The sequence below is a fragment of the Saimiri boliviensis genome, chromosome 10, assembly GCF_048565385.1.
Source record: "Saimiri boliviensis isolate mSaiBol1 chromosome 10, mSaiBol1.pri, whole genome shotgun sequence".
Taxonomy (NCBI): Eukaryota; Metazoa; Chordata; class Mammalia; order Primates; family Cebidae; genus Saimiri; species Saimiri boliviensis.
In genome coordinates this window covers 74,313,356-74,338,761 of record NC_133458.1, presented here as the reverse complement: position 1 = coordinate 74,338,761, position 25,406 = coordinate 74,313,356, and the positions used below count along the sequence as shown (strand labels likewise).

The window sequence follows — 25,406 nt, the reverse complement described above, 5'->3', positions numbered from 1 at the left end:
CAAGAACATCTTCCAAGAGAATTAACATTAAAAGTACATTTCACTTCCCTGGAATGTGCACATTTGCATGGCAAGCCCCTATTCATCTTTTGGACTTCACTCAAATGTTTCTTCCAGGGCTCTCTCCATGGGAGAGCTTGCAGCGATTGTATTGCTTGTCTTTGGGTGGTGACCTCCCCCATCAGACTATGAGATCCTCTTAGCCTCTTGGTGTGTATCATGTCAGTACAGTGGGTTCCTGGCAAAAAGGAGGAATCCAATAAAAAGCTGATGAATGACAAAATAATGGTCCTTTTTGTGAAGATACTCTATTATAACTCATTGTACATATCTTTCCATTTATCTGAAACCATGGAACTTGGGCTTCTGTTCATTTGCAGAACAGATATATTTTAACACATAAATGAGAGAGATTAGGGAACACCTAGCACTACTGTATCATTTTATTTTAGACACAGATATATAAATTATGTAAAAATAGCAATGTAAACATATACACACACACTCGAATACTTTTGTCAATTTAGTGACTAATAACTGGAGGAAATAAGAATTCCCACTATAAGGCACATTCTCCTAAAAGCTTTGGGCACTATGGAGAATGCTACATAACAGAATGCTAGTATATTTTCTGAAAGACAAGATGATCCTAATGATTTCCTCATCAATGAAAAATGACTTTTTCATTATTAGAAATGAGCCCCAAATGTTAGGCTGCTAATGTGCTTTGTATACTGTGCAAATAAATGCCGTAAATAACACTTTGGACCAACATCGAAACACACTTCTGTCTCACTGCTCTTCTTTTTGGGGTTGACATTTGAAGAGATTCGTTGAAAATTATAATGAGATACAAACTTACCCCAACATCCCCTTCTCTCCTAATACATGAAGGGCAGCTGCGACTAGTTTTCAGGGAACCAAAGCTCTTACAGGAGTTGCTTAGGGGGATGCCTCGTGTACTGCAATCCTCTTTCTGTTTGAATCTGTAAACCTGAGCTACCTCTCCCTCCACTCCCTCTTCCCCTCCCCCACTTTCTTCCTCCAGAGAGATTTCTAATCTGTCCACTGAATAGCTGGAACTACAGCCGAGTCAGTAAACTTTTTTGGTAGAGGTCAAGATAGTAAATATTTTCAGTTTTGGACCACATGGTCCGTGCTGCAACTATTTAACTCTGTCATTATGGTGTGAAAGCAGCCACACAGAACATGTAAACAAGGGGGTATGGCTGTTTCCCAGTAAAAATGGGCATGCCTATTTTCCAATAAAATTTTATTTACGAAAACAGGTGGTGGGCCAGATCTGGCCAGTAGATCACAGTTACAGACTCCTGGACTAGAAATATTCTAGGATCCCTGTTAGCTTTGCTCTGTCTTAGCTTTCAATTTTCATGAGTCTGTGAGAGTTCACAATTGGGAGACAGCTGGAAAAAAAGAGAAGCAAACTTTGAAGAATCACTGGTTGTGTGAAATTACTATATTTGACTTATCTTTTCACTTGGAGTCTTTTAACTTTGTAACATAATGCCCCTATTATATTTAGCAATTAGAGTGCCATCACAAAGTAAAATGTAAAACCATTATTCCTTGAAAAGAGAAAAGGCTTGTGGTATGAAATGATGCATGCAAGGAGTGTGGGTGATAATTTACTCACATAATCATTTCTATTTCAGTTCTATGGCAAGTATTTCTGGAGATGGCTCAGATGGCAAGGAGATCTTTAAGAGATACACGCCATAATTAACCTTTTTATGTGCTCTGATAGAAATATCAATAGTCTTTCCTCCTCTAGCACTTTTAACTTTACTTAAGGTCTACAGAAATGATTTGGAGAATAATCATTATAAGAGAAAGAAAAGCCTTTACATCTCAGTTTCAAACAAAACATGCATATTCTTCCTATTATGCTCACTTTGTGGCTAAGTTCTAGACACTGAACATCTGCATTTCCTTTTCCCTCCTTGTAAAGGGAACTAGACAACCAGCCAATGCCTCCTTAGACTGTAGGTCCATGATATACAAAGTGTACTCTCTGGACTAGCAGCATCAATATCTGCATCAGCATCTCCTGGAAACTTGTTAAAAATGCAAATTCTCCAGTGCCATTCCAGACCTACTAAATAAGAAACTCTGGGAGTAGACCAAGCTGTCTGTTTTAACAAGCCCTCCAGGTGATTCTAATGCCTGCTAGAGGTTTAAGAACCACGGGTATAGATTAAATTATTACTTTATAGAAGCACAAGTAAAAGGGAAGACCTGGCCTCATATAAACAGCAGAATGACCTTAGAGCTTGCACATTCAGAAGGCACAGAATACAGACAATAAGCCTACAACTACATTATAAGATGAAAAAGGGGCCGAGAAAGAAAAACAATGGGAAGAAGAAGACATAGAACTTGAATGAGTAGGAGGAACTGGAAAACCCCAGGGTTCCATTTGCAACTGTGGCTACAATCCTCTATGACTTGATGTGTGAGGACTGGGTAAGTGAAGGGAAACAGAAATGAAGAGAACAGTCTCTCCATCTGCAAAGAATTCATAGTATTAGAGTGGAAAAAGGAAAAAAATGGCTCCCTTGAGAATTTACAATAGGATCTAATATTTTAAGTCAAAGGATGCTGGGCATGGTGGCTTGTGCCTATAACCCCAGCACTTCGGGAGGCAAAGACAGGAGAATCACTTGAGCCCAGAGGAGTTCTGGTGCAGCCTAGGCAACATGGCAAAACAACATCTCTACAAAAAATACAAAAGTTAGCTGGGTGGGGTGGTGTGTGCCTGTGGTCCCAGCTGCTTGGGTGGCTGAGGTGGGAGGATGGCATGAGCCCAGGAAGTTGAGGTCACAGTGAGCCGTCATGTCACCGATGCACTCCAGCCTGGACGATAGAGTGAGACCCTGCTTCAAAAAACAAGGATCAAAAGAGAGAGGTTGGACATCAGGAGACATAGCAACAAGAAGAAGACAAAAAAAAGAGAGGATATGAGGATAAACAGAGTGAGTATTAAAAAACTGTATTTGTACTAGAACATAGACCATTTAGGAATTTGTTCTTTTAATTCCTCCAATAACTAAAAGGTAAGCTCTGCTTTGATTTGGAGTTAAAAATCCCTGACTTTCTTTATTCTCTTATTGCTTTACTGGACAGAACCACAGAAGAAATGCAACCAAAAGCCTTTCATTTCCTTATGATGCTTATGGCTAGCACATAGCCATAGTAACACACTGACATAAACCATTAAGCTATGTATGGGTCCGTGCTATTTAAAGAATGTTTGCTTCCCTACCCAACCCCATTCTTATGTTGAAATCCTACCCCACAATGTGATGGTATTAGGAGACATGGCCTCTGAGAGGTGATTAGGTCATGAGGGTAAGAGCCCTCATGAATGGGATTAGTGTCCTTATAAATAAGAGAACCCAGAGAATTCATTTGCCCCTTCCACCATGTAAGGGTGAGAATACAGCCATCTATAAACCAGGGAACAGGCCCTCGCCAGACACCAATCTGCCGGTGCCTTGATCTTGGCTTTCCCAGCCTCCAGAACTGTAAGAAATAAATTTCTGTTATTTACAAGCCACCCAGTTTAAGGTATGCTGTTATAGCAGCCTTAATGAACTAGAAGGAAAAAAAAGCAAACAAACCAGGAACAACATATTCTTACAGTAATACAACCTGGTCATTTTTCAAGTCCTGCTGCAGAGTATCAATCTAGGAGCCTCATCATAAAATCATTTTTGGGTTCCTAAGGAGAATGTTATAGATGAGACCATACTATTAAAAAAATAACATGAAATCAAAGATCATAGTCTTTTCTGGAAGATTTTTAGAAGTCATCCTGTCAAAACAGCCTCAGATGTTTTTAAAAATGACTTCACTGTTTTAGTAAAATATGTATGCTTATTTATTTATTTATTTATTTATTTATTTTCAGACAGAGTTTCACTCTTGTTGCCCAGGCTGGAGTGCAGTGACATGATCTCGGCTCACCACAATCTCCATCTTCTGAGTTCAAGGGATTCTCCTGCCTCAGCCTCCTGACTAGCTGAGATAACAGGCATGCGCCACCATGCCTGGCTAATTTTTGTACTTTTAGTAGAGATGGGGTTTCTCTATGTTGGTCAGGGTGGTCTCAAACACCTGACCTCCCAAAGTGTTGAGATTACAGGTGTGAGTCACCGTGCCCAGCCTATTTTTTTTTTAACTCTAACGATACAGAAAAGCACAAAGAAATAAGTAACTAACTTCCCAAAGTAAAGACTACTAACATTTGTTGAATAGAATCCATAAATAAAAATAGACAATTAGGAATGGTTTCAGAGAGACAGATCATATGGTACATGCTATTTTTTAAAACAAAATGTTTATTTTTGAATAATTTTACGTTTATTAAAAGATTGCAAAATTAATACAGAGTTTCTATACCTCTCAACCAACTTCCTCTATTGCTAACATCTCACATTACTATGGTACATCTGTTATAACTAAAAAATCAGCACTGGTACATTACCATTAACTAAATTCCAGACTCTTTTTAAATTTCACTTTAAAAAGTGAAATTTTCTGTCCCAAGGTCAACATTGCATTTAGTTTTCAGGTATTGTATTAGGGTTCTCCAAAGAGACCGAACCAATAGGATAAATGGGTATATACATAGAGAGAGATGGTAGTTAATTCTAAAGCTAGGAGTCATGGAACCATTAGACATACTGTTTCAGAAGAAACTGAAAACAGAGTTACAGTCGGAGCAGCACAAGTAGCTAAGAAGGCTCAGAACACCACAGTACCAGTGCAACCCACAAAAACAACTGTTAACAAACTGAAACCTATTGTTTCTATGAAACAGTACAGATGGAAATGTTGGTTGCAGAGGGTCCTTTCCCTACACCTGAGGATGTCTCCATGAAGAAGGGAACATCTGCCAAGCTTTCTCTGTTGCCTTGCTCTGCAAAATTGAGGATATTGATAACGAAGACTGGAAGAACACTCAGCTCTGCAGTGACTTTGTTAACGATATCTATCAGTACCTCAGGCAGCTGGAGGTTTTGCAATTCATAAACCCACATTTCTTAGATGGATGAGATATAAATGGACATATGTGTGCACCATCCTAGGAGACTAGCTGGTGCAAATCCACTCCAAGTTTTTAGGCTTCTTCAGGAGACTCTGTATGTATGATTTTTACTGGTTCAGCCAGTTTCCTGGAGGAAGCTTCAACTAATTGGGATTACTGCTCTGCTCTTGGCTTCCACGTATGAGGAGATGTTTTCTCCAAATATTGAAGGCTTTGTTTACATCACAGACAATGCTTACAATAGTTCCCAAATCCAAGGAAATGGAAACTAATTTTGAAAAAACTGAAATTTGGGTTGGGTCGACCCTTGCCACTACACTTCTTAAGGCGAGCATTGAAAGCCGGAAAGGTTGATGTTGAACAGTACACTTTACCCAAATATTTGATGGAACTGACTCTCATTGACTATGATATGATGCATTATCATCCTTTTAAAGCAGCAGCAGCTGCTTCCTGCTTGTCTCAGAAGTTTCTGGGCCAAAGAAAATGGAAGTTAAAGCAGCAGCGTTATACAAGATACACAGAGAATGAAATATTGGAAGTTGTACAGCACATGGTCAAAAATGTGCTGAAAGTAAATGAAAACTTAACTAAATTCATCACCATCAAGACTAAGTATGCAAGCAGCAAATTCCTGAAGATCAGCATGATCCCTCAACTGAATGCAAAAGCCATCAGAGACCTTGCCTCCCCTCTGATGGGAGGGTACTAGGCTGCCGGGACCCCTGGGGATGTGTGCTTCATCTGTGCCTCTTTTTTTTCTTTACTGGTTTAGAACTCTTTATTTTACACATGGTTCTCTGGTCTTTTCATGAAACCTCTTCTGAGACCAATTTTCTAAATGTATATTGAGGAAAAGTAAAGCTACTGGTTTTTCTTAGGGTTAAAAAAAAATAGAATATACCTATTAGAGAGATCCTAAAAGAGATTTATTATAAGGTATTGGCTCATGCAATTATGGAAAATGAGAAATCTCAAGATCTGCAGCTGGCAAGCTGGAGACCCAGGGAAGTTCACATATATTTCCAATCTGAAACTTAGCAGGCTGGAGACTAAAAAACAGTCAATGTTTCAGTTTCAAGTCTGAAAGCCAAAAAGAAACTGGTGTCCCAGCTCAAAGCAGTCAGGCAGGTGGAGTTCCCTCTTAATGAGTCTTTTTGTTTTATTCATGTTGTCTTCAAAGGATAGGAAGAGGCCCACCCATATTAAAAAAGGCAGTCTGCTTTACTCAGTCTACCTATTCAAATATTAACCTCATCAAGAAACATTGTCACAGACACAGAAGATTAATGTTTAACCAAATGTCTGGGCACCCCATGGCCTAGGCAAATTGACACATAAAATTAACCATCACAGATACGCATGCTATTTTGAATCCATCATGTTAATGTAATATCTGACTTGCCAGATCATGCCATGTCACCTTTCACTTTAAATGCTCACAGAAAGCAGATAGCTCTCTAGATGCCCTACACTTCTGTCTCCACCAGTTCTGCTGGAAGCTTTCCATGAGTCAATTTGGGTGTTTGAACCCAAACTTTTTTTCTTTTTCTTTTCTTTCTTTTCTTTTCTTTTTCTTTTTTTTTTTTTTTTGAGACAGAGTCTTGCTCTGTTGCCCAGGCTGGAGTGCAGTGGCACAATCTTGGCTCACTGCAACCTCTGCCTCCTGGGTTCAAGCAATTCCCTGACTCAGCCTCCTGAAGAGCGGAGATTACAGGCACATGCCATCATGCCTGGCTAATTTTTGTACTTTTAGTAAAGAAGAGGGTTCACCATCTTGGCCAGGTTTGTCTTGAACTCCTGACCTTGTGATCCACCTGTCTCAGCCTCCCAAAGTGCTGGGATTACAGGTGTGAGCCATCGCACCTGGCCCCAAACGTTTTTTAGTCATATAATTTAAATAAATCTTAAGAGAACTAAAATATAAATGTGAAAAGAACAAATTTCTGTTTCCATAAAAACTAGGTTGAGTATGTTAGAAAAACTGGATAAATATAGGGTGATTAAAAATTTGCTTTCAGGCTGGGTGCAGTGGCTCATGCCTGTAATCCCAGCATTTTGGGAGGCCAAGTTAAGAGGATTGCTTGAGTACAGAAGTTCGAGACCAGCCTTCTCAATTTTTTTTAGTTTGTTTTCAAAATAAATGTGAGCATGATACATAGGGGGCCAGGGGAATCAAAGAGGACTCTATACTCAGATTCCTTTCCAGGTGTCTTTCTTGTTTCATTTTTTAAAAACTGAAATTGAAAATCACAGAGTGGCAATTCATACAAAAAAGATGGTGAGAGGGAATTCCAATCAGGTGACCAATCTCAAGGAAAAGATCGTGGTCCCAATTTAAGAGATTGGCAAATGACAAATAACTACCTATAATTTATGTTAAATATTCCATTGGGGAATGTATTAGTCTTTTTTTCACACTGCTAATAAAAACATAGCCGAGACTGGGTAATTTACAAAGGAAAGAGATTTAATTGACTCACAGTTCCACATGGCTGGGGAGGCCTCACAATCATGGCAGAAGGCAAAGGAGGAGCTAAGTCACATCTTACATGAGGTCAGGCAAGAGAGGATGTGCAGGCAACCCTCATTTATAAAACCATCGGATCTTGTGAGACTTATTCACCACCATGAGAATAGTATGGGGGAACAGCTGCCATGATTCGATTATCTCCATCTGGCCCCGCCCTTGACACATGGGGGTTATTACAATTCAAGGTGAGATTTGGGTGGGGACACAGCCAAACTGTATCAGGGAAAATGAAAAAGTTTTGGAGATGGAAAGTGGTGATGATTGCACAACAATGTGAATGTAAGTAATCCCATGGAGCCGTATACTTTAAACTGGTTAAAATGATAAATTGTGTGTTATACATATATTATCATAATAAAAATACGTAAAGTAACCATGTATATTTTTTCAGATTCTTTGTTTCAACAAATACTTTTTTATTAATGCAAATTGTTGCATTCAGTAAGCAGGTTTATTCTGTATTAAGTTTTTTATTTTAGTTTAATAGAAGAAAAGGACACCATCATGAAGCTGAATGAATTTCAGGTCAATGATTCCCTTTTGAGATTTTATGAGATTCTAATTATCTAATATTGCTCTAAATGTAATAGGAAAGACAGGAAAAGCTCTAAGAGGTTAGAGCAGTGGTTCTCAATCCAAGGCAGTGCCAGTTCCCTAGGGTGCATCTAGAAATGCATGGACATGTTTTGGTTGTCACAATTATGAGGATCCTGGCATTCTCCAGAGATGTCAAACATCTTATTACGTACACTGCAGCCCTAACACCAAAATATACCCAACCCAAATGTCAACAGCTCCCTCAGTGACAAACATTGGAGAAGAGTCGATGTTTTATTTTTATTTTTTTCTAACAAAATCCAATCTGAAATGCAAAAGTTTGTCAGAATAAAAATACATGTACATTACAATTATTTCACATCACTTGTAGATTTTACCACCATTCATTTTTAAATGATTTTAAAGTTTATACTGTAAATATTTGCACATCTGCAAACAAATCTTAAATTACCAAATACTGAATATGAAAATTTAGGATTGACAACTGATAGTTATATCCTACTGCACTTAACTATTTCTATGAAATTTTAGAGGGAAAAAAGATTAATTCATTTTAAATGAAAAATATAGAATTGTTCACAAAGTTGTGTATCATCCTGGGTGTACAGGAGCTACGCTATTCTTCTCTGTATCATTCCAATTTTAGTATATATGCTGCAAATCCAATCAACATATTTTTAAAATTATATTTCAATTTCTTACAATATCTGACAATTTCCTTATGAAATTTGATAAAATAGACATGATTTCATTTTCTTCCTCCTCTCTCCCTCTTCCAACTGTATTTTGTTAGCTATAATACCCTTTGTATTTTCTGGGTTTTTAACATTTACATCTTGTTCTGAAACTAATTCAAACCACTGTTTACTTATTTCTATTTTAAATGATTTGGTGCTCATCATCTAACTTTTCTGTGCCTGGCTTCTCCATTTCTTCACTCTGATTCAACTACTTAGTTGCCTAGAGTTTATTATACAAAGGTTTTTTGCTAGTATACCCATACTATTATTATTATTAAGGCATTTTCTTTTATTATCTCAAATGTAATATTTGATACCTATAAATAATTAAAAACAAAATATGTAAATTATAATCAAAATAAGATTTAAGCTTTTAACCACTCAACTGAAGAACTATAAGAATCCCCAATAGCACTACATCCACCTATGAATTCCTCCTCTATCCCATGTGCCTCTTCTCCCCCAGAGGCAGCAATTTACCTGTATGTTTATCCTTTCTTTCAATATTCATAATGGTTTTGTCATGTAAATATGCATCCCTAAACAATATACAATATTACATCATTTTGCATATTTTTAAGTTATATAGAAATGGTATAATACTATATATCATCTTTTAGAACTTTTTTCATTCAACTATTTTTAAAGACTCATGTTGCATTGCATTACTAGAGTACTCATTTTTAATAGCATTATTGATACATAATTCACATCATCAAGTTCACCTGTTTCAATTATATATTTTAATGGCCTTCAGTATATTTACAGAATTACCCATCATCATCTTCTAACTTTAGAGTATTTTCATCACTCCCAAATGAAATCTTGTGCCAACTGACAGTCATTCGCAGTCTTCCTCTCCTCTGCTTTCCTATCCACTGACCTGACTTTCTGTCTCTACTGATTTCCCTCTTTTAGGCATTTCATATAAATGGAATCATTAAATATGTGGTTTTCTTTCATTTAACATAACATTTTTGAGGTTCTTCCATGTTGTAGCATGTATCAGTACAATCATGCATCACTTAACAATAAGGATATGTTCTGAAAAATGAATTGTTAGGCAATTTTTTTGTTGTGCAAACATCATAGAGTATACTTAGAAAAACCTAGATGGTATAGCCTACTACACATGTAGGCTGTATCATATAACCTATTTGCTCTTAGGCTACAAACCTATATATCATATTACTGTGCTAACGTGCCCTGTGTTAGCCAGACAGACTCCATTTTGCTGAGAGCCAGAGAGACTCCATCTTAACCTCTGCCTCACCCCTCCTGCCATTTCTCCCTTAGGTGCATACCTGGGTCTTGCTACTGTGCTGGGTCATGCTGTAATTAAAACTATAGAAACATATAACCTTTGTAACCTTTATGATTTAAATTCTTTGTGAATGCCCCCCTTGACTGATTATATGACAAGTACTGAATACCCCCCTTGGTAACTGACAATCATGGGAACCAATTGTGTATACCCTCCTTGGAAATCAACAGTCACGAACCTCCTGCCTCCTAGTCACCAGCCTCCTTATCTAACTTGCTTGTTTGCTTCTGTAAATTCTGCTTCAGCTAGGCTCTCCCTCCCCTACCTTAATCAAAGTATAAAAAGGAATTCAGCCCCTTCCTTGGGGCTGAGAGAATTTTGAGCATTAGTTGTCGCTCGGTTGCTGGCTAATTAATAAAGGACTCGTGATTCAAACTGAGAGTGTGGCGCTGTTCCATCTAACTCACCTGGGTATAACATTACTGTACTGAACGCTGTAGGCAACTGTAACACAATGATAAGTATTTGTGTATCTAAACACAGAAAAGGTACAATAAAAGTATGGTACTATAATCCTACAGGACCACTGTTGTATATGTGGTCCATTGTGACAGAGACGTCCTTATGTGGCACACAATTGTGCTTCATTAGTTTTAATAGCTGAATATGACTCTATTGTATGGCTACACCACATTTTATCTATCTACTCATCAAAAGCATTCATTTTCACTACTGCATGGTATTCCACCAAGTAAATATTCTACAATTTATTTATTTAGTCTCCTATCAAAGGATGGGTATTTCAGTCATTTCCAGTTTTTTTTCTTTTGTGAACTGTGCTGCTCTGAACAAGTTCCTAGGTAATAATGGGTAATAGTTTCTACAGGATATATATCTAGGAGTAAGTACACTCATACTCAAATTTATTGGATAATGCCAAATTGTCTTCCAAAGCAATTACACAATTTACATTCCCAACAAATGTATGTAAGAGATCTTGTTAGCTCCCATTCCTTCCAGCACTTGACATTGCCCAATTTCTCAATTTCTGCCAATTCTGGGTATAAAAAATGGTGTTTCACTTCAGTTTTAATTTGTATTTCTGTTATTACTAATGAGAGTTAGCATTTTTTATATACTGTCCATTCATTTTTCTCCTTCGATATGCCTGTTACTGTCTTTTGATCATTTTTCTATTGGTTTTTCTCAACTGATGTGTACATTTTTGTTGTAACTACAAACTGTACCTTTTTTAGATCACATTTTAAAACTGTTCACGACCACCATTTACAAAAGCAGTTGGGGAATGCACCTTCATTTTACACTGAAGGCTGCATCTCTCTAGTTTGCAAACTGTTTACTGGAATACAGTCTCTTTCTTTCACATTCCTTTTCAGAGAACCCTTGTGCAGGGGCTGTATCTCATACACAAGGGTGAGAGAAGACTGCATGTTACAGAATAAAACTATGATATAATATCTATAAAGTTTAGGAAAAATGCAAAACATTGCAATTAGTATAGGTTGTTTAGCAATGTACATCTACATCTATGTCACAGAATTTTATAGAAAATCATGACAATTAGGAGAATCAGTGTAATGTAGAGGTTACTTCTGGGAAGGGAAGGGGAAGTGATATCAGGGAAGTGGGATCAGGTATATGTAGGGGGATACAATGGTATCTTTAATATTTTATTCCTGGCCGGGAGCAGTGGCTCAAGTCTACAATCCCAGCACTTTGGGAGGGCGAGGTGGGTGGATCATGAGGTCAAGAGATCGAGACCATCCTGGTCAACATGGTGAAACCCAGTCTCTACTAAAAATACAAAAAATTAGCTGAGTATGGTGGAGCACACCTGTAATCCCAGCTACTCAGGAGGCTAAGGCAGGAGAATTGCCTGAACACAGAAGGCAGAGGCTGCGGTGAGCCGAGATCGCGCCATTGCACTCCAGCCTGGGTAACAAGAGCGAAACTCTGTCTCAAAAAAAAAAAAAAAAAAAAAAAAAATTTATTCCTTAAACTGGGTGACACATATATGAGTGTTGATTATATTTCTCTTTCTGTATTCTTTCTTTTCTTTTATTTCCTTCCCTCCCTCCCTCCTTCCCTTCCTTCCTTCCTTTCTTCCTTTTTTCTTTCTTTTATAGAGTCTCACTCTATCACCCACATTGGAGTGCAGTGGCGCAATCTTGGCTCACTGCAACCTCCACCTCCCAAGTTCAAGCGATTCTCCTGCCCCAGCTTTCCAAGTAGCTGGGATTACAGGTGTGTGCCACCATGTCTGGCTAATTTATGTATTTTTAGTAGAGACGGGGTTCACCATATTGGCCAGGCTAGTCTTGAACTCCAGACATCAGGTGATCTACCCACCTCGGCCTCCCAAAGTGCTGGGATTACAGGCAGAAGCCACCGTGCCCAGCCTGTATTTTCATTTAGCCAACATGTTGTATAACATTTTTCTGAAGGGCAGAGATAATTGTCAGCTCTTGTCTACCACTCCCACATCCAGTCAGTCACTCTCCAAGTTTTGCCTCTTAAGTAGTCCCTGGGACTGTCCCCTCCACTCCGTCTCTACAGCCCCTTAGTGTGGGCCTTCATCATCTTTACCTGGACTATAGCAACCACCTCCTACCTCCAGCATGGGCCCCTTCAAATCCAGCCTCTACACTACTGCTGAAGTGGTCTAACTAAAATGCAAACTGTCACTGTCACATACCTCCCTGCTTAAAACCTTTCAACAGCTCCCTGCTGCCTGGAGGTCAAGGTACAAGTTCCTTTAATATGGAACACCAGGCCCTTTGTGATCTGGTCCCTGCTCTTCTCCCCAGTCTTGTCTGCCACCACTTCCTGCCCTGCATTCTAAGCTGCAATGACTTTGGACTACTTACAGTTCTCCCACAAAGTGATCAGCTCCTCCTGGTTTGTGCAGGACTTTTCTGGTCTGAGCACGGACAGTCCTGCATCCTGGGAGCCCCTCAGTCCCAGGCAAACTGGGACAGTCATGGTATTGAACCTGAAAGTCCTGCAACTTACAAAACCCTCAGTAACAAGCAAACTGGGAGAACAGTTTCCTAGTCTCTGTGCTGTTTCTGCAGATGTCTCAGCAACTTAGGATGTGTCCCTGACCTCCTGCTTCCTACTTCTGAAAATATGACTCAAAGCAAACAGCAAACAAAATATAAAATAAAACATAACAAACACAAATAATAGGCAACTGATTTCTGTATATGGGCTTTAGAGCCTGACACCTTACTAATTACTATCCCATTGTTTTAAATTCTTTGTGATTTTATTTGTATATTATCATATTATCTGCACATATTTATGGGTTTGTTTTTTCAAAGCAAACTTGGAATAGAAGAAATGTTTGTACCTTTCTAATCATTATGCCTTTATTTATTTTTCTCATCTTATTGTCTGGCTAGGAACTCCAGTTTTAATGGTGATTAAAAACATGATAGTGTTTGTTGGCCTCATGTATGTCTTCTTTTGTAAAGTATCTGTTCATATCCTTTGCCCACTTTTGAATGGGCTTGTTTGTTTTTTTCTTGTAAACCTGTTTTAGTTCTTTGTAAATTCTGGATATCAGCCCTTTGTCAGATGGGTAAACTGCAAAATTTTTTTCCCATTCTGTTGGTTGCCAATTCACTCTAATGACTGTTTCTTTTGCCGTGCAGAAGCTGTGGAGTTTGATTAGGTCCCATTTGTCTATTTTGGCTTTTATTGCCAATGCTTTTGGTGTTTTGGTCACGAAGTCCTTGCCTATGCCTATGTCCTGACTGGTTTTGCCTAGAAATAGGGGAGGGACAGTTGGGGGTGGGGAGTTGGAGAGAGAGAGCATGGGGAGAAATGCCAGATATAGATGATGGGGAAGAAGGCAGCAAATCACACTGCCACGTGTGTACCTATGCAATAATCTTGCATGTTCTTCACATGTACCCCCAAACCTAAAATTCAATTAAAAAAAAAAAAAAGAATCAGGGAAAAAAAAAAACATGACAGTGAGCAAACGTGTCCCATTTGTGATTTTACATTGGATTTTCAAAAAAAATTTTCATCATTAAGAATGGTGGTTACTGAGGTTTTGGCTGATAACTTAATTCATGTAAAGAGAATTCTCTTCTATTCATACTTTGCTAAGACTTTCTACACTAAATCAGTGGTTAACTTTATCCAAAGCCTTTTCTGTTCCTATTGAGATTACATATGATTTTTTCTTTTTAATTTATTAGGTAGATCATAATTCAAGATTTTTAAATGCTAAACTACCCTTGCATTCCTGGATAAAGCCAAGTAGATCATGATAAATAAACTTTTTTTTTTTTTTAACTCCACTGGATTCCATTTGGTATAATGTATTTAGGCTCTTGAGATTGGCCTATAATTTATTTTCTAAAACTGTATTTGTCTATTTTTGGTGTTCAGGTTATATGGAAAAATTTAGAGAGTATTTGTTCTTTTCCATTTTGCTAAATAAGTCTGTAAAAGATAGAAATTAACTCTTGAGTGCTTAGTAATTTCACCTATAAAATTAAATGGCTTGGTCTTTCCCGTAGGAAATTTTGAACTACTAATTTGGTTGCTTTAATAGTTATAGAATCATTAAAGTTTCTGAATTCCTAATTCAGTTTTGGTAATATATCTGTTATATTTTTCTAAAGATTATTTCATTTCACCTTCAATTTATTGGCCTAACATTGCCCATAAGATTTTCTTTTTAATCTATGCTATAGCCATATTTATATTCTCTTTTAATCCTTATGTTATTTGTATGCTTTTGTTTCTCAGTCTTATCAAAACATTGTCTATTTTATTAGTCTTTTCAAAAAGCTAACTTTTATCTTTATAAATTTTTCTTTTGTAGTGTTGTTTTCAACTTACAGGATTCTGCTTCCTTTTTATTTTCTCTTATTCTTTTCTAAATACTTATGATGGTGCTTAGTTTATTTTCAGACTTCTTTCTTTTCTAATGTAAGTATTTATGGTTGATAGACTGTCCTCAAAAATACTGGTCATGACATTTTATATTTTCATTATAATTTGGCTTTAAGTATTTTTAAATATTATGATTTCTTAATTGAGCAGTGAATAATTAAGTATTCTATTTCTGAAGATGTGAGGACTGTAAAAATATCATTTTGCTATTGACTTTTACCTTAACTGAATTTTTATTGAAAATATCATCTTTCTTTTTATTTAATTTTATTTATTTTTTGAGACAGAGTCTCACTATTGTCACCCAGACTGGAGTGCAGTTGTACAATCTTGGCTCACTGCAACCTCTGCCTCCCAAGTTTAAGAGATTCTCCTGCCTTAGCCTCCCGAGTAGCTGGGATTACAGGCACATACCACCACACCTGTCTAATTTCTGTATTTTTAGGAGACAGGGTTTCATCATGTTGGCTAGGCTGGTCTCGAACCCCTGACCTCAGGTGATCCACCTGCCTCAAACTCCCAAAGTGCTGTGAGTACAGGGATGAGCCACTGTGCCCAGCCCTAAAATACCATCTTTCTAAGGAATAACCTTTAGTGTGTGATATGGTTTGGTTGTGTCTGCACCCAAATCTCATCTTGAATTATAGCTCCCATAATTCCTAAATGTCATGGGAGAGACCCAGTGGGAGATAACTGAATCATGAGGGCAGGTCATTCCTGTGCTGTTCTCATGGTAGTGAGTAAATCTCACTAGTGAGATACGATGGTTTTATAAAGGGCAGTTACTCTGCACACATCCTCTTGACTGGTGCCATGTAAAATGAGCCTTTGCTCCTCCTTCACCTTCTGCCATTACTGTGAGGCCTCCCCAGCCATGTGGAACTGCAAGCCCATTAAACCTCTTTTTCTTTATAAATTACTCTGTCTTGGGTATGTCGTTATTAACAGCATGAGAACAGACTAATACAATGTGAATCTACTGATGATAAATTCTCAATTTTTGGTTAATGGCAAATGCCTTTCTTTTACTCTCATGCTTGATAATAGCTACTTGTTCTCAACACTTTATTATTCCACTGCTTTCTGTTTTCTGGTATCACTGTTGAGCACTCTGCTGCCAACGAAATGATCATTTCTTGGTATGTGATGTGTCTTTACTTTCTGGCTCCTTTAACATTTTTTGCCTTTTTCTCTAGAGAGCCCACACACTTCCAGGTGTTGCTTTTCTTTTTAATTTATCTCACTTGGGAATACTGTCCTTTACAAAACTGGGGATTCATGGCTTTCAGCATTTCGGAACACTTCTCCTTGATTAACTTTATTATCACTTCTTAGTTGACTTCTTCTTCTCTTCTGCGACTCTGACTTGATGTATGTTAGAACTTCTCATTTTATCCTCAACATTTTAAATTGTTCTAACATCTTCTGACCCTTTTTCTTTCAAGATTATATTCTGGTTAATTTATTCACTTCAACCTATAAATTTATTAATTCTCTTTCATCTGTGGCTAATCTGCTTGTTAACATGTTTTGTGTTTTCTTCCAATGTTTATATATTTTATATAGACATTCCAATGGATTATTTGTAAGAACTGCCTGATTACTCCTGATAATTTTCTGTTGCTTGCTCACTATTTTGATTCTATTTTACTTTCTAAGTATTTCACAAACAGCATTTCTATGTCTAATGGTTCTAATATAGATGGCTTACTTCCTCTTGTACCTTCGTGGTCTTTGGTTGTGAACTAATACTTGTCTGATCATATATTGTGCGAATCTGATGAAATATCCGTAAGACGCTTTCCTATGCTGATTTGGCGTGTTTCTGCAAGTAGGTAGTAGGACTACTAACCTGGGGCCATTTACTACTCTTTGAGGGATCTGGGTTAACATAAAAAATCTCAGATTCAGTTCCTTTTCCTTGCAGTTGACCCTAGGCTCAGTGTCCTGGTTGCAACTGACAGTGCTTCTAACAGCATTTTCCCTCCGAATAACACAGTTTCTCTCCCTTGCTTCTTGCTCAGGACATTTACCTGTTCATGGCTCTAAGCTCCAACATTGGCTCAGATTGTTCCTTTTTATTTTCTGGACGGGAGGAAGGTTGGACTTAGAGATGGTTTTACCCACTTCCAAAAAGTCCAGTGGCAAACTAAAATGTTTTATTTAGGATAGAATTGATTTCTAGTACAGAGTATCTTGCCTGCCATTGCTGCTGTAAGTGAAAGTGCTATTCTTAATCTGTGAGATTCAAGGAATAAAACACATGTGCTGACCATTCTGCCTGTTTTCTTGGCACATTATGATTTAAAGGGTAAAGTATCTATAATTGTTTTTGTATTTTCAGTTCAAAAATAAGTAAACTGGAGCCCAAATAGGCTAAATGACTCAGTCATTTCATAACAAAGGAAGACTAGAAACCGTGTTTTATGTCCAATCTGGTAGTTTTCTCAATAAATCCTAATAATCTTTAGACCTGATTTTAGAAGACATGTTGTGTTAAATTCCATCTGTAATTGTTTAAGTTATGACAAGGTTTATAATTTTATTTTTAAGCCTATACATTCCCAAGTCTAGATACATAAGTCTCAAGCCTATATAGAAACTATTATAAATATAATTTAATATATAGATAAGCATGAATACAAAGAAGATAGCTTGAAAGCACTAAGGGGAAACTACAGAATCCTAAACTTTTTTCTAAGCATGGCCTTTAAGATCAAAATAATGGTACACAACACAGAACATTTGTTTTTAATCATGCACAAGAGCAAATAACTTCTGGTAAAGATTATGAGAACCTGGATTAGCTATATACTATGTTTCAAGTAGTCTTTTAAATAATCTCTGCATTGAATTAACTCATGGGTTAGAATTATAAATTACAAAAATATGTCAATGAAAACGAAAAGTGAGATTTCTTTTGTGTAGTATTCATCAGCGGTTCTCCAGAAAATCTGTCAACATACATAGTCACTAACATAGCACAAAGTTAATACAGTCCAGAGAGAACAAGGGGGAAAACTAGAGGCAATCAGTAAAGCAGTCATTTCAATTTAGAGAATCTTGCTATCAGAGAACCTGAGAGGAAAGAATTACAAACACACCCTTGGATATGTCAGCATTCCACGAAGCTATAAATAGCTGCTAGTAGTGACCTTGGGTTTCCTTGAATACTGTCTGATAATTTCTATTTTATTAGCTCTGCTTGGATATATTTTATTTTGGTTAGTTATTTTAACAGACAAAAGTTACATAAATTTATAATGTACAATATAATGTTCTGAAGTACATATATACTGCGAATTGGCTACATGGAGCTAATTAACACATGTATGACCTCACATACCTACTATTTTCCTTTTTGTGGTGAGAACACTTAAACTTTACAGCTTAAATCTAGGAAATGTATTTTTAAAGTAATTGGGTTATGATCCTAAAATTAATTTTAGATATTTTGAGGATTGAAAGTGGAGACAGATGTTTCTCAAAGTTCTTTTCAGATGACTTGGCCATTTATACCCCTTCTTAAAAGTTTTCATAGATACTCTTGCCCCTAGGAGATTCTCCAAGAATATTTCAGTGTCTTTGTTATTTCCATGTTAACAAGCAAGGGAAGATAATGTAGTTACCTTTTTTTTCCTCCTTTGATTTTCTCTCCTGTCCAGTTTCTCATTCTTCATCCCTCTCACCCCAACCTCTACCCCCAAAAATCTTCCAGCATGTAGCTCTGCTTCTCAAAGCAGATACTGTTTTATTCTAATGTAACACTAGCTTGAATATAGTTGTGCTTAGGCATTTGCGAACCTTTAACAAATCTGTTTTGCTAAGATTATTACACCATGGTCCACATATGCTACTACTCTTGAAAACCACTAACAGATGAAGCAATTTAGAATCTTATAGGCAAGGGTTGAGTGAGCTTGGAGTGTCAGAACCTGAGTCACCCTGTGAAAGGTGGAAGACACTTAAGATATGTCAATCTGGGAGGAGGGTCACATGGAAGAAGGTTGTTTGAGCAAGCCAAGTCTGTACAATGGCATTCCCAAATCAACTTCTAATTTTTCAACAAATGATTATACACTTAAGATATTGCCCAGTTAGAAAAATACCGTTTTTTCTAACTTCTAGCTTTATATGATAATGTGTCATATTATACACAATGAATAACTATATTACACATACTTGCAAATCTATTATACAATTTAAAAGTGAAATTATTGACATATTTCATAGGCCCTGGTTGATCCCTGAAATTTTCAACAAACCCACCCCCTAGGAGACTACTCCCTGTGTCTGGGTGTGAATGGATACTTCATCATGTTTGCCCCTCTGGAGGGTCGTAAAACATACAGCATCAACTTAAACATCCTCTGTACTCCAGAGTGCCTTACATTGCTATTATGTTTTAATAACAGTGACAGTTTTACTTAATAGGCAAATTGACCAATTCTGAGTGATGTGACAATGAGAGAAGTTGGTGTTTAATAACACAATAGATGGTCTCTTTATTTTTTTGAGACAGATTTTCGCTCTTGTCACCCAGGCTGGAGGGCAGTGCTGCGATATCAGCTGACTGCAACCCCTGCCTCCCAGGTTCAAGCAATTCTCCTGCCTCAGCCTCCTGAATAGCTGAAACTACGGGCGCATGGCACCATGCCCTGCTAATTTTTTGTGTTTTTAGTAGAGACAAGGTTTCACCATGTTGGCCAGGCTGTTCTTGAACTCCTGAACTCAGGTGATCCAACCGCCTTGGCCCCCCGAAGTGCTGGTATTACAGATGCGAAACACCGTGCCCAGTCTTATTTTATTTATTTATTTATTTTTAGATGCAGTCTCACTGTCTCTCAGGCTGAAGTGCAGTGGCACAATTTTGGCTCACTGCAACCTCAGCTTCCCAGGTTCGAGCGATTCCCCTGCCTCAGCCCCTCAAGTAGCTGGGACCACAGGTGTGCACCACCATGCCTGGCTAATTTTTTTATTTTTTTTTTTAAGTAGAGATGGGGTTTTACCATGTTTGCCAGGCTAGTCTCGAACTCCTGACCTCAGGTGATCCACCCATCTTGGCCTCCCAAAGTGCTGGGATTACAGGTGTGAGCCACTGAGCCTGGCCCCATAATAGATTGTTTGCAATTGCTTGAAAAAACGTCCTTCAGAAAAGTCTTCTGACACAGAGTCAGAAGTTAGGGCAGGCAGCAAGGCTCATTAGACCTGGAGCCCAATGGGAGGCAGCAGGTGACAGCTGGCATTTTCTCAAGAGAGACAGTTTATTCATTATTTTACTGTTTGTGTTAGTGAATACCTCCAAAGTAAAAGTTAATTTCCCTTTGGATTACTTAAAATATTATTTTTAATGCTGAGGTTTTCCACATCCTTGGACAGATATTTTTTTCCCAGAATGAGTATTTTTTTTTAAATTATACAATTATTTCCAACAACACGTAAACCCATGATTTCCTTGTAGGCATTCTTAACGACAATCTTTGAAGAAAGAAAAACACAAAAGCATTTTGTGTTATGGATTAAAATGAAAGTTCAGTATTTTACTCATGGAGGGGTGGTAAAGAGGAGTGAAATTCTCCTTAAAACTTTGAAAGAATGAAATTCCACCTACTTCTGTCTAAAAATTCCAAACAATTAAAACATGAAGCTTGCTAAACAAGTATAAGCTTTAGGATATTAAGATCATTCTGGACCTGTCTAAAGTCATGCCTGTTTCGTTTGCATCTGTCATCTCAAATATGGTCTGTTACAGAATGGCAGGGACAAAAGGTCTTCCTTAATCTATCCAGCTGCCTCCCACCCTTGCCAGAGCATCTCTGGGCTGTGTTTAGGGTACAAGAGGCAAGCCAGAGAAGCATGAAATCAACCACAGTTTCCGCTTCCTTTTCTCACTGCTCCCCGCAACTCCACCCCCAATCCCATCAAGACCTCCAATTGTAAGGGCCTGGAGCTGCTTCTAATGCCTGTCCATGTCCCTCTCTGGCAGCTATGCTCACTGGGCAGCATCAAGAGAGGAGCACAGTCCAAACCAAGAAACATTCAATGTCAACTTCCTCAGAACTAAACTTTTAGGTAACTTTCCAAGCAGGCAGCATTTGGGGGAATTTTACTGTCACTTCCTTTGGAAGGGCTTACTAAGATTTTTAATGTGCTTACAAGAAGCTGTGTTTAAGAGAATATTGTTATTAGATTAATCCAGCAGATAAACTGTACTATAAGCATGACAATGCACTGTGAAAGAAATTCACATTTCTACTTTAATACTATTTAATGTCAAATAAAAAGTGAGTTCTTTGAACTAGATGGATCTTGAATTATAAGGCAGACTGAATTTAGAGCAGATCCAGAAGATGTAAGAATTTCAGAAGTGCCAGGGAAATTCCTCTTTGATAAGGTTTACTGGTATCACCTTTTTTGGACTTTCTGTATGTTTCAGGTTAGATGAGAGAAAAACAACTTTAGGAAAGCAAATATATCTTTAGTCTTGGAATGGCAAATAGGCTTATTTCCCCTTTCGAATTCAAAATCAGCAGGCAAAAATCATTGCTTTCAGAGAAAAATGAAAAGCTTCCTACAATCATATCCACCGAGCTTCCACTGGACAAGCCCTGGAAAGCTCTATATACAAGTTAGGATCTACTTAACCCCAGGGAAATATTGAGGTTAGATCACAGTGACTGAGAGTGGCTGACTGTTAGTGAGGCATTTAACTACACCTAAACACATGAATTTTTTTAGCTTGAGTTCTGTACTGTCTCTTGAATGTTCCTTTATGTTTGTATTTATGTGCTTAAATGAAGTTCTGTTTTATTGGAGAAAATAATTGTGCTTTGGCTCTGCTGATACATGCCTACAGGAAATCTTAACCAGAATGATATCACCTAGACCCTAGCACCCACCTTGCAGAACCCAAATGGTGTGGTTCTGTCAAATTATATAAGACTTGGAAATAAAATAAACACTTTAAGGAACATTTATTAGTACACCCACTTAAAAAAGCATCTCTCCATTTATTTTACTGGATACCAAAGGCCAGTATCGGAGATGTAGGAATTCCTTACCATATTTAAGAAATGAAAAGTGATGGATAAATCTAGACAAAGAGTTTTATCCCTGGTTCTAAAGGAAACTAACCTAAATCCCAGGGAATTTCAGAGACTATATGTTTTTCTATTTGTCTTCCTCAATATATGTCATCTCCAACCTCACCCTGCCCTAGAATAAAGAGGATAAGGTAGAAAGAAAAAAATGAGCCAAATATTCCAAAATGAAAGAAACATTTGAACACAATAATGCAAAAGCCAGGGAACCAGAAATAAATGTCTCCTTACAAAGGATGGACAATGATTAGCTAGGATACTGAGTACTGAGGTTTACAGAAAGGGCCATAGTAGGTGCTTATTGTTGTCAGGAGAGCCTCAGCATTTCATGGCTTTTGTGTTTTTTACTTTATAGTCAGACAATTCCATTCCTATGGTTTAGAAAAAAAAAAAAAAAAAGCTGACATAAAATGAATACTACAAGCAATTGGGGGAAGAGGTGAATCTAGTTGATTTGAAGGAAAATGATGTTTCAGAAAAGATGAAAATACATATTCAATTATGTTTTTGAGAGGATGGCTAAAAGGTAGTGCGACTTGCAGGTCAAACATTTAGGACCAGCAACAATTAAGTCAAATGCTGGGAGGCTTTGTCCCAGCTACAACTAAGCAGGAAGGAATTCTTTATGGAATTTGGTACCGTGTCAGAGAAGACAAAATCCCATGCTTAGCTATGAACATTTTCTAAAATTATCCCGTGACTATTTGTATATTTGAATTAATAACAGTTCCCTAGGCCAGAATTTAGTCTGGAGTATGTGCCTTTCTAGCAAATACAGTAGTTGTTACAATGATTTTTAAACCACAACTATCAATATAAGAGTGGCTGCTGTATTCTGCAAGCCATCTGCTTCACAGTTAGATGAAGTCATAGATATAAAATGCCGCTATGAGTTATTTTATTGTATCTCCATAATGTTAGTGTCTCACATATATTTTAAGACCTGGAAGAAGTGTCACAATGATAGGGGTCCAGAAAGAATTACATGTCCCCTTTTCCAACCCCCAACTACAGCTTTAGTGACTAAAGAAATCTTAACTAAATAGTGCAGTTATTTTCAGATAAGATATTTAAAAAATAGAAACAGTTACTCTAAAAAATGATCTGGTGTCCATCTCGACTTCATCCTTTATAAAAAGCAAGTATTCTCTGAACATCTCATTCATGAATAGAGAGAATGAAAGTGAATTAACTGCAATGAATAGTGACTGTAACAACAGCTAAAGGAATGCATCTAATGAAAATGCCCAGCGAGACTTTGAAAATTCACTCACTGCCAGGCATGGTGGCTCGTGCCTATAATCCGAGCACTCTGGGAGGCTGAGGTGGATGACTGGAGCCCAAGAGTTCAAGATCATCCTGGGCAACACAGTGAGATGCTGTCTCTATACAAAATAAAAAAACTACCTGGGTGTGGTGTCACGTGCCTGTAGTCCCACCTACTCAGGAGATGGCTCACTTGAGCCCAGGAAGTTGAGGCTGCACTGAGACATGATGGAGCCACTGCACTCCAGCCTGAGTGACAGAGAAAGACCTTGTCTCAGAAAAAAAAAAAAAAATTCACTCACCATTCATATTCTAGAGACCTGTATTATCTCATTTTAGGAAACAGAACTTCTTACTTTCTCAGAAAAATATCCCTTGCTCCACCGACTTCCTTAGGCTACAAAGTATTTCTCAACTTTTTTTCATCACTGTTCTCCAAAAGAGAAAAAATAATTTAATTTAAATACTCCTTTATGAGATAATTAAACACTAAGGGATAAGATCTGTCAGGTGGCGACGAGCTTTGGATGACCACAAACTATTTAATATTTAAGGTATTTTTGCTCTCCCCAAAACCAGTTTTCCCATTGGGAATACTTGGTATAGTGACTTGATTCCTGTTCCTCCATCATATATTCTCTATTCCTTCTAAATTGTAGGGAGTTATGGCTAAATAATAAGCACTAAGGAAAGGCGTGTGGATGGTCAGTATACTATTTCATGGGTGCCTAATTAACTCAGTCAATGGTAACTTAGTTCAGCTGCTCTGTGACCCCTGTTAGCTACAAGACCATTTGTTCAACTGGATGGGCTGCTCAAAGAAGGGTGAAGAGGCTGTCAAGTCGGATGTGCTGAGTGCAAACCTGATTTACCACGTATCAGCAATGAAACTTCAGCTAATCATCTAACCCAGTGGTCCTCAGTGTGAGGCAATCCCCCAGCACTCAACCAAGCCATTTGCAAATGTCTGGAGACATTTTTTACTGTCACAGCTTGGGGATGGGAGACGACCAGGATTTAGCTGGGTAGAGGCCAGGGATGCTTCTAACCATCCTGCAACGCACAGGACAGCCCGTCACGACAAAGAATTACTCAGTAAAAATGTCAACTCTCAGGCTGAGAAACTGATTTCATCTCTCTGTTCCTCTTTTATTGTCACTGTGCCAGATGGTGTTTATTCCTCAACACACATTTCCAACCCATCTCCTTGCTGCCTCCATTACAGACGCTGGAAAAGCCAAGCACTCACTCTGCTGGCCTCCCTTGCCTTGCAGCTTGGGATAGCCCTGAGGTACAGTTCTGCCGGGTAAGATACTGAGGGAAACTTATTAGAGGCTTTAGGAAAGCTTTTATTTTGTGTGCGTGATAAAAGGAAAAGATTTGACTGGTGTCACTTCTTTCTTCTCCCCTTTCTACCTTAAACATGGATGCAATACACAGAGTTGCAGTAGCCATCTTGCTGTCACTAGGGAAAGCCAAGAGATTCGAGGACAGGATGACCCTGAACCAATGACACAGCACCCTCCTAGACCTCTCTCTGTGTTAGTATATACAACTCCTATTTGTTTAAACATTCCAGATATACTCAAATTACAATTAGGTTAGGAATAGCGTTTTTCAAAACTGTTTTTTACTGTGGTAAGTACATAACAAAATTAATATATAAAAAATACAAATATATAAAAATATAAAAAATGTAAATATATAAAAAATAACAAAATTTGCCATTTTAACCAAAGTGTATAGTTCAGTAGCATTAATTACATTCACAGTGTTGTGCAACCATTACTACTATTTCCAAAATTTTTCATCACCCCAAACAGAAACTCTGGACCCATTAAGTAATAACTGCCATCCTTCCTACTAAAGTCCTTCGTAATTTATAATCAAGTTGCCATCTTTATGAATATGCATAGATATGCAAATTCTAGATATTTCA

The 25,406-nt window shown here is 37.7% G+C and overlaps 1 protein-coding gene and 2 pseudogenes across 2 annotated transcripts in view; 1 reads left to right on the top strand and 2 right to left on the bottom strand.

The window, feature by feature from the left end:
* Positions 1-3,942: 3,942 nt before the first annotated feature.
* LOC101034156 (G2/mitotic-specific cyclin-B2 pseudogene) lies at positions 3,943-6,016 on the top strand (annotated as a pseudogene).
* UMAD1 (UBAP1-MVB12-associated (UMA) domain containing 1) overlaps positions 5,944-25,406 on the bottom strand; it is a 279,434-nt gene continuing 259,971 nt past the window's right edge. For both annotated transcript variants that reach the window (XM_010345692.3, XM_010345694.2), the window contains exon 4: positions 5,944-25,406. This exon is cut by the window's right edge and continues 14,813 nt beyond it. The gene's annotated coding sequence lies outside the window, so the exon portion shown is untranslated.
* LOC120365456 (U6 spliceosomal RNA) lies at positions 8,723-8,835 on the bottom strand (annotated as a pseudogene).